Source organism: Bactrocera tryoni, unplaced genomic scaffold (genome assembly GCF_016617805.1).
Source record: "Bactrocera tryoni isolate S06 unplaced genomic scaffold, CSIRO_BtryS06_freeze2 scaffold_828, whole genome shotgun sequence".
Lineage (NCBI taxonomy): Eukaryota > Metazoa > Arthropoda > Insecta > Diptera > Tephritidae > Bactrocera > Bactrocera tryoni.
The window spans coordinates 47,171-56,820 of NW_024396482.1; the positions used below are offsets into that span (position 1 = coordinate 47,171).

The 9,650-nt window shown below is 41.4% G+C and overlaps 1 long non-coding RNA gene across 1 annotated transcript; it reads right to left on the reverse strand.

The window, feature by feature from the left end:
• Window positions 1-6,459: 6,459 nt before the first annotated feature.
• Window positions 6,460-8,755, reverse strand: LOC120781988. The gene is made up of 3 exons (XR_005706202.1): window positions 6,879-8,755; window positions 6,656-6,809; window positions 6,460-6,536 (listed from the first exon to the last, which is right to left on the reverse strand). It is a non-coding gene; the product is annotated as an uncharacterized LOC120781988 (long non-coding RNA).
• Between the last annotated feature and the right edge of the window lie 895 nt (window positions 8,756-9,650).

Sequence of the window (9,650 nt, forward strand, 5' to 3'; positions counted from 1 at the left end):
CCGTATTCACCTGATATGGCACCGTGCGACTTCGTCTTTTTCGGAAAAATGCATTTGGCCATGAAAGGAAAGTGTTATGCAGACGTAGAGGCCATTCAAATGCTTGCACCGGCATACTGGCGGCCATCGGCCAACGAGCTAAAACACTCGTTCGACATGCTTTTGGACCGTGCAAAAAGCTGTATTGAAGCAAAAGGAGACTATTTTGAATAAAAAAAATTTACTTTGCGAAAAACCATTTCTTCTGTTGAAGTCCTGTTTACTTTGGAACGCACCTTGTATCTATAAGCAGTTTTTTATGAGCTTTTGCTTTAGATATGTAAAGCGGTCGAATAATTGACTGAATCTTTGAGTGGTATTTACCAACCTCCGCAGAGAAAAAATCACTACTTTCAACGACATACTAACCGGGATCTTAATAACCGAACCGATCCAAATGAATTTTACGCCAAAACCACTGCAACCACTACTTCTTTGATGCGAGTTTTGCGCGTTTTTGTGCAACAACTGTGGCAGTAGCTTTTTCGAACTTTGGAATTTGCTGCAGATGCCAGATTTTGTTTTTTCGAACAGGTTTTATTAAGCATACTGCACAGTTTGCATTACCGAAAAACCCCTATATGATTTAATAAGTTTTACATCGCCATCATATAATAAAACTCTTGTATACTTAACAACAGATGATATCTCATTATTAAATAACAAGAACAGAATTGGACCAAGATGGTTACCTTGAGGAACGCCTGAAGGGACATTAATTAAGTCAGAACAAGTAAGGAAGGGCTAAGTTCGGGCGTCACCGAACATTTTATACTCTCGCATGATAAAGTTATAATCGAGATTTCATTATCCGTCATTTACATATTTTTCAAATACGCAATTAATCTTCTTCTTCCGGGATATATGAGTCCTCTGGCAGAACCAAAAGATCATGACGGACAGCAAAGAAGAAATGCAGCATATATACAGTTAAGTACGACTGAGACGGTATATATGATAAAGTTATGTAAATATGGCCTCAAATACACTTAAACTCAATAAAGTCAGCATGAGGAACATCGCAAACACAGCAAACAGGACAACACTTCCTATTCCTCTCAACCGGTCAAATTTACAGATTGCAAATTGGCTATTCAATATCTCATTCTCAAAAATGTGGGGCTTTAGCCAAGTTTCTGTGGAAGCACTGATTTTAAAATTACAATTAATGTTATTTAAATCAAATCAGTAAATTTTGTTTTAAGACTCCTAACCTATTGATAATAAATACTCAGCGAATTATTATTAATCAGTTTTTTGTAGCAACGGGTTTTCTTGGCATTTTAGCATCGACTACAGTGTGTTTATCACATTTATGTTCGAATTCACGCACAAAGACACCAGATGCCCAGAATTAGCTGTCAAGAACCAATGGAAAATGGTCAAAACTCGAAATATTCCTTGCGTATTTGAAGTTAAATTTTCGGATGTCAGTGTCGTATGTTTTTAATTTTGACAAGATATAACATTTTATGTGTATTCAGAGGCGGATCATGAGAAGTTTTTCGCTTACCGTTTTCAGTAGCAGTGTTCTCTGTATTTTGAGCAAACGAAAGCTTCTCTCCTAGAGGACAAGGGAAAGAAAAGGTAATGAGGTCAATTCTTTTCAAAGAAGATGTTGTGGTCCTTTAATCGAACAGACGTTTACGTTTAGAAGAAGGTTCTGGTTTCTCTTCTTGAGCATTTAGGAACTTAACTGATTGAAGAAACATTTCATAATGCTTACATTTTTCCATAAGAGTTTCAAATTCACGTCCTATTTCCTTGAAATTACATATATATATTATTATACTTACATATTTTATTATTTTTATTTATAAAGACTTTAAATAATTAAATTTCTATTGGTCTGCATCTTATTCAAGACCAGCGCAAACACTTAGTGTCAAGAATAGAATCCAAGATCCTGCCTGTCTGTCCAGCACATTTAAAATGGGCAAGCCCGTCACATAGACATCAATAAACAAAACGTTACGACTCACCCTTCACAGTACAATTCGGGAAATTGCAAGGCATTATAACAAAACACAATATTAAATAAAAATAGAAAAAATTTTAATAGTGAAAGTAAAACGAGCAATTATAAAAATCTTTATAAGATATAAATGCAATAAACCGTGACATTTTTGGAGTAATTTTATCATATCCTGGATACTTGGAGACTGAATTCATTTCTTTATGACCTTTGGAATTACACAACCAGAAGTCTGAATCGACAAAATCGGATCTACAGCAGTGTTAGACAAATTGGAAATTGTTTTTTCTTCTTCGCTTCGTTCACGTCGGATATAGACTTGTTGGAATTTACCGATCTCCGAAGAACATCGAATTTCCGAAGAGATTTCTATTTATTTGTTTTTGTTATTGTTGTTCAGGGCTTTGGTTTATTTTCAAATCGCAATACGTGCAAGGATGTAAAGTTATTATTTTGCTCCGAATTTGGTTCAAGTCGGTCGAGTACTTCCTAAGATAACAGATTTAACTTAAACATAGATGGTGTCACGCCAATCTGCTTGAAGTAGCCTTAGTCTAGCTACGAATACTCTTCACAATATTTTTAACACTTTGCTTTTACTGCTATGATCCCTATCATTAATGGCAATGTTCCGATTTTAATCATCTAGACCTTCACAAGTTTCAAGGGAATATGTGCAAAAAGTTTTATCAATAATATTTTATTTAACTCGAGTTAATAGTCTATTGCCCAAAAATGGGTTAGCAACTGTACAAGAAAAGCCGACGCAGTTCATATCAATAAGACGAAATACGATATGACAACATGCTGCACTTGAATCTGTCAGCAAACCACAAATATGTAGCAGACAGCAATAGCATATGTAGTTTAACATACAAGTTACGTTCCAAAGTAAACAGGACTTTTTGAAACTGGTGGCGCTATTTACATATATGTCGACTAGTTCGTTTGAATCTGCTATCTTAATCTATTGTCCAGTGAGAATTTCATGACATTTCATTGATTGGAAGTGCAGGTATTGCGTTTTAAGTGTCAGTATGTTTGTGTTATCGGTACGAAAATGAGCTTCGAACAAAGAGCCAACATTAAATTTTGTTTTAAAATTGGTAAAACTTTTACCGAAACATTTCAATTGATGAAACAAGTTTATGGCGATGATTGCCTATCCCGTAGCAGAGTGCACGAATGGGTTTTCAACTTTTCAACGTTTTCAAAGTGGTCGTGAGGACATAAAGGACGACGAACATGTGGGCCAATCAAAATCCGTGATCACCGGAAAATCTATCGAAGCTGTGCGTGAATTCATCAAAAATCAGCCGAAATCATCATTGAAATTCATGGAAATAGAATTGAACATCTCCAAAATCCTCTGCGAATGGTAGACACCTTGTCGTGGTGCAGGGGCTTAGTCGCAAGGCATACTCGGTATCCCCCAACCGGTGTGAGTGGTGTGTCTGGCACTGCCTAGGCAGGATGACGGGTGCCGCATGCGTGCGGCAACCAAGAGCTGCCACCTCCTAATCCAGGGTGTTATGCGACTCCCGTGCCCGTTGGATGATTTGCAGCCTGGAGGTAAATTCGGCTGTATTCGAACGGAGCCTCCCCAACACCGGGCCGGATTGGGGAGTAACTGTGGCCTTACCGTGTCAAAGGGATCTGGCGTGGCGGATCCCTAGACCAACAACCACAACTCCAAACGAAGCGACCAAGCAATGACAAAGGACAACGGCAATAGAACATGATAAGGAGAAGGTGATCGGGGTAGCTGGTGGTGGGATGGTCAAGGAGCTAAGCGGAAGTTTAGCTTCCTTGATGCTCTCTCGCCGGAAGACCGAGCGCTGTTCGAGGAGCATGCCAGAGAGGATGACGACGACATGCCCTCTTGCAGCGGCATCCGGCAGATGAAGGAAACTGTGGCCGCAGAAGCAGCTAGGACTTCTGCAGTAGGCTTAGCTGCTCAGACTCAGGGGAGTCACATCGGGCAGAGACCGATGGTGCGAGCAAGAGGAGCAGAAGGCGAAGGAGGGGAGGGCAGCGCCCTATCCCGGCAGCTGGCAAACCCGGCGGGTGCGATGACCCTCGCAGGAAGGGCATGAGTGGTGCCAGCCTCAAGTGGTACCTGCGGCACCTCCGGGAAGGAAAGTCACCCGAGGTGGCGGAAGCCCTGGCCAAGGGAAGGAACAAAGGGAGCAGAGCTTCTCCTACAAAGGAGCGTGGCAGGACCGTGCCTGATCGTGCGCAAGGCAAGGGACCGTGGCCAGGTCAGTGAAACAAAAACCGCAATGCGAGGTGACGGAAGAGCGGGCAAATCACGCCGCAGGAGCCCCCAAGCTCCAAGAGGATGAGGAGCGGCAGTACGAGAGTAGCCGGAGGCCAACCATCAGCACCGGCTCCCCCTCGGATGGAGGAGGGGCGGTGCAGATATGCGGATGCTGTTAAAGGTATCCGCATGGCTGTACTGCCTCTGAATTGCTAGGAGGAATCGCTGGTGTCGGAGCAGCTTATCGTGCTCCAGGACCTCCGCAATGCGGGCGCAATGCGAACTTGCCCAACGGCAGCTCTAGAGGCCCTGCTGGAACTCACACCGCTTCATTTGGTGATCGGTCAAGTAGCCAAGCACTCACTTCTACAAATCTCCTCCTACGAGATCAAGTCGCTACTAGTGCAGGAGTGTAGAGAACGGTTGAACAGCCTAGCTGAACGGAACCAGGTGCACCTAATCTGGTTGCCTGGTCATAAAGGTATAGCCGGCAACGAACTGGCTGTTGAGCTCGCCCGCTCCGCAGCCTCCACTAAGATGGTAGGGCAGGAACCATTCACAGGGGTGGGTCCCCATACCTTAAAGAAGCTGCTCCGCAAGGAAGAAGGAGTGGGCAGGGAAAGGCATTGGCAACGAGTGCATGGTATGCGACATGCCAAGTTACTAATTGGGGGGTACATCCTGAACAGGTTTAAGTCGATAATCAACATCCCAAAGGAAAAACTCAGGCTACTGGTCGCATTTTACACCGGCCACTGCAAGTTGAATAGACCTTTATACAACATGAGCCTATCTTCTTACGCTAACTGCCGGTTTTGCGACAGGGAGCCTGAAACTCCGGAGCACCTGCTAATCGACTGCACAGCAGTCTGTAAACGCAGTTTGAAGGCCCTTGGATCCATGTTTCCGGATAGGGTTCACATCGCCTCAATAGCACCCAGCAGGATATTGGACTTTATCAATGTGCTGGGGCTAAGTGAGTCCCTGTGAATTGGGAGAGGGCACGATAGACTTAAGGTCGCGGTGCATTCCTCAACTATATACCTATCTATCTCCAAAATATCGATATATCGCATTTTGACCGAACATTTGGACTTACGAAAGGTGTGTGCGCGGTTTGACCCGCACAAATTGACTGACGACCAAAAATTGCTCAGAATCCAACATTCGGGGGACGCTTGCGACCGATAATTTTACCAAAAATCACATTTTAACCATTAACCACTCTCCGTAATCACCTGATATGGCACCGTGCGACTTCTTCCTTTTCGGAAAAATGCATTTGGCCATGAAAGGAAAGCTTATGCAGACGTAGAGGCCATTCTAAAGACTTGCACCGGCATACTGGCGGCCATACCAGCCAACGAACTAAAACACTCCTTCGACATGCTTTTGGACCGTGCAAAAAGCTGTATTGAAGCAGAAGGAGACTATTTTGAATAAAATAAATTGATTTTGCCGAAAAAAATCATTTTTTCTGTTTTTTTGTTAAGTCCTGTTTACTTTGGAAAGCACCTTGTTGAATACTCGTCTATAGTTTTTTGATAAATAAAGAACGCTCCAGAAAAGATATATTAACGAAGGGCACATATCTGAAAATGATTCAACAAAGCATTAGTTCACTGCATGTATACTGACCAATTAAATAAGGCATTGAATGCGGTTCTGTCAAAAATCGAAATGACCCACAAAAATGAAGGTATAGTCAATGCACTAACAGAACAGGTACAGTGTAAAGAAGTGATATTATATATTCATGAACTTCGTTGTATCGCTACAGAACATGCTATTACTTTCGGGCATGTCTTATTTTTATGGAAAAATGTGGTTTACACTGATTGCCACCAGATTACCGGCAATGAAATTCACTCATGAATTAATCATGTCGATGTCGTTGGCACTATTCACACTATTCACTAGTGATTCACCACCTATCTCAGCACTTACATCATAAGCTACATCATCACCTATAACTTTATATGTACATAATATTTCACTAGCTACCTCACTACCTACCACCTTCTATATTTCCTCACCTACCGTTTACAATATTTCACCACCTACCCAACTATGTACTACTTTCTATTTCTCACTACATAGTAATTTCACTACTTACGTAGTTTACACCATTTACCGTTTAATAAGACAAGATACAATTTTTATATGTCAATATTTACATCACGTTTTTTATTTAAACTTTTTCCTTTAATGATTCAATTTTTTTTTCGGCCGGTTCGAAGTCATTGACATCTGGAATTGATTCTGGAAAGTTAAAGTTAAGTTAATTATTAAAATAGTTAATTAGTAATTGTTTTGATACATATAAATCAGTATATAATTGAGTGCTATCAAAAACAAAAAATTAAACAGAATTTATTTACCTATTAGGGTGGAATAAAAATTCTCTAGACTTCTTAAAGATGTTTTTCCATGAATTTCATCAATATTATATTATTGGACAACAATGTCCGTCAATATCTCTTTAAGATTTTCAACCCCTCTTGCAGGTCTAAAAAGTTATTTCATAATCTTTACCTGAAAAAGAAAATAATTATTATAAAGAAATCAATGAGAAGTAAAAGTAACAATTTGATAATAACTTACATAACATTCGCGATTGTTGTTTTTTATTTCTGCATTTAGACATTCTACTTCTTCCGCGTTTGACAATGGAAATTTTGTCGTTAAACACGTTTCCTCAGATCAATCCGAAATTAATCTATGAACCCCATCCGCTATTGGTTATTATGGGTTTCTCCACTGAATCAAATTTATAAAAGGCGTTTACATTTAATTTTCATTTCTTAAAATTTTCACTAATTTAACTGCGCAATCTCGAGTGGGCCTATGTTTATGAAACCATCTGTCTAATTTAGTATATAAACTATATGCTTTCTCACTTTTACTTTATATTTTTATACTTTTTGACTTTTTATTACAGATGATTTGAAGTAAATTTAACTTTTACCAAACACGAAGCGATGTTGTATAAAACTATAATGACAAAAGATATGACATGAAAATTACAAATAAAACGCTGTCTCCTTTTGTCACGAAGTTTACAATTTTTTTAATGCAGTGAATAATGCTTTTAATGATCGACATGAATGTAAATGCAGTAATGATACAAGCGTTTTTGTCAAACTGTGCTTACTGTAACGTCTTCGCTGAAAGGTCAAAAAAAACTGACACATACGAACGCCAAACCCTTTGAGGGTTTACTATACTGACCTAGTACCATCACCCTGACTTGGAATTTCTCACACCCCAGATTAGCTGTTGTACTGTGTTATAACAATAAAAATAACTGATTAGCGAGCGCAACGCGTAGTTCACGGTTGTTTCCTCTAACTTCGCATCTAGCTCAAAGAAGAGCTTCAACACCTTGACTTCAACGAAAACAAAGCGACAGAAGCAACTCTAACATCGAAAGGCAGGCAGCAGAGGCAACTCAAACTAAAAACAAAAACCCCGGTGCAGACAGGTTTAGTGCAAATAATTGACCTTAAAGTACTTCAAAATATTAAAAGAAAGCAAAAGCCTTTATAACCCTGTCATATGGACTGTCTCATAGAAAGGAACAGATGAGAACGGTCAACCAAAGAAAATAATGGTTATAGACTTTCAAAAGCTAAGTAAACAAATAATATCAGATAGACTTCCTATTCTACCCGTTGGTCTTGGTTTCTCAGTGGAGCCAGACTTTCCAGCTGAGCTCTAAGCTACCGGGGGGTCGGCAGGTCGCAGATAGCCGGACGGCCTGTAGTAGCAGGTTAGTTGCGAAATAAGTTATGACGAATAAGCAACCCCCGACGAGGAGCGGCAGGTGTGGAGGTTGCGGTAAAAAAGCCAGCTAAACTGATGAAACCCCTGCGACAGAGGCGAGCCGATACCGCCTCTCAAAAATAGGTGTCCCCCCCATCATGCAAGGGCATGGTGGGTAATACAAAAATCCAGGCGCGACGGACTCACAATTAGCAGCTTCCTGGTCAGCGTCTGTTCACCATGTTAGGTTTTCTCTGACCGATGTACATCGCGGCGCACTGGGAGTCCCTTTAAATCTTCTCAGCGACTTCTCTGCCGTCGAGATGGATAGGGTGATGTGGGCCTGCTCTGCCGAGGTGTTAGGAGGGAGGAGGAGTGTGCATTGGGCGCAAGATTAGTAGTCTGCGTTGCCCCGGGCGAGCGCTGGTCCGTCCGTGTTTTCTGGGACCAGTAAAGCGAAGAACAGGCCTCAGGGAGCTGGGGTAGGTGCATAGTCAACGAGGGTACACCCGCTCCTGTTTATTTCGGCCCGCCCCCCTACACACGATGCGCTGGTACAAAAAGAAAGGAATGGAATTTTACATGAGAAAAAACAATACAAACGAAGAAAGAACAAAAAGAAGTGGCAGCAACAGTAGCAGTAAGATCTATGCTACCATATTGGGTAACGATGCGGGAAACGCAGGAGATGTGAATAATCCAAAAGTGCAAGGAACTGACTCTCAGAGGACACCAGTAATGGAAATAGATCCATTCAAGTGGTCTTCGCGACTTAGCAGATCTCCCCTAAAGATGCTTAGCGTAGAAAAACCAACGCGAGCAAGGTCGTCGCCGCCAACGCTGCAAGACAACACAACGCAAACGAAGGCGGTGAAACCTCGCGGCGACAATATGAGTGAGCTGGGTGAAGAAATTAAGAAGTTGATAGAAATGATGCGCCCACCGCAGCGAACAATCAACAATAATCTTAGGGACCTCGTTGGCAACATAACGAAGAAGTACGTGTTTAAATGAGTTAAGCATCCACCCCCTCTACCCGGTAAAACTGGCGCATCCTAATCCTACAGTGTAATTCACCACAGCTGATGGCACTACTGCACAACTCAACACATCTGTACGCCAACCCACTCAACAAAAAGGATGGGCATCGGGAAAGCTCTCGCTTCGTCTCATACTATTCGCACGTCAACACATTCGATCCACACACATTCGCCGACTCACTGCGCCCTGTCATCTTCACCCGGTCCGCTTCGCTACCGCATCGATACTTCTATTGGATCATCGTCTGATCGCCGTGGACCTTGTCATCAATTTTATATATATTCGTGTGCGACACCAATCCCGCGCGCTGTAGTTAGCACCACATACGATCCCGTTTAAATCGACAACCTGCATGGACCTCCGAAATAAATAAACATGTAGCGTAAAGAAAAATATCAGTTATATAAAGTTAAATATTCTCCAAATAAATTACGTTGTACATATATTATTCAAGTGTGTTAAACAAGTAAACGGGTATGTTTTATTTCATATGTGCGGGATAACTATTCGATTTAACCCAAATCAGTTTTCACGTATGTTCATATGCAAATAGTGATTACCAACATAAAA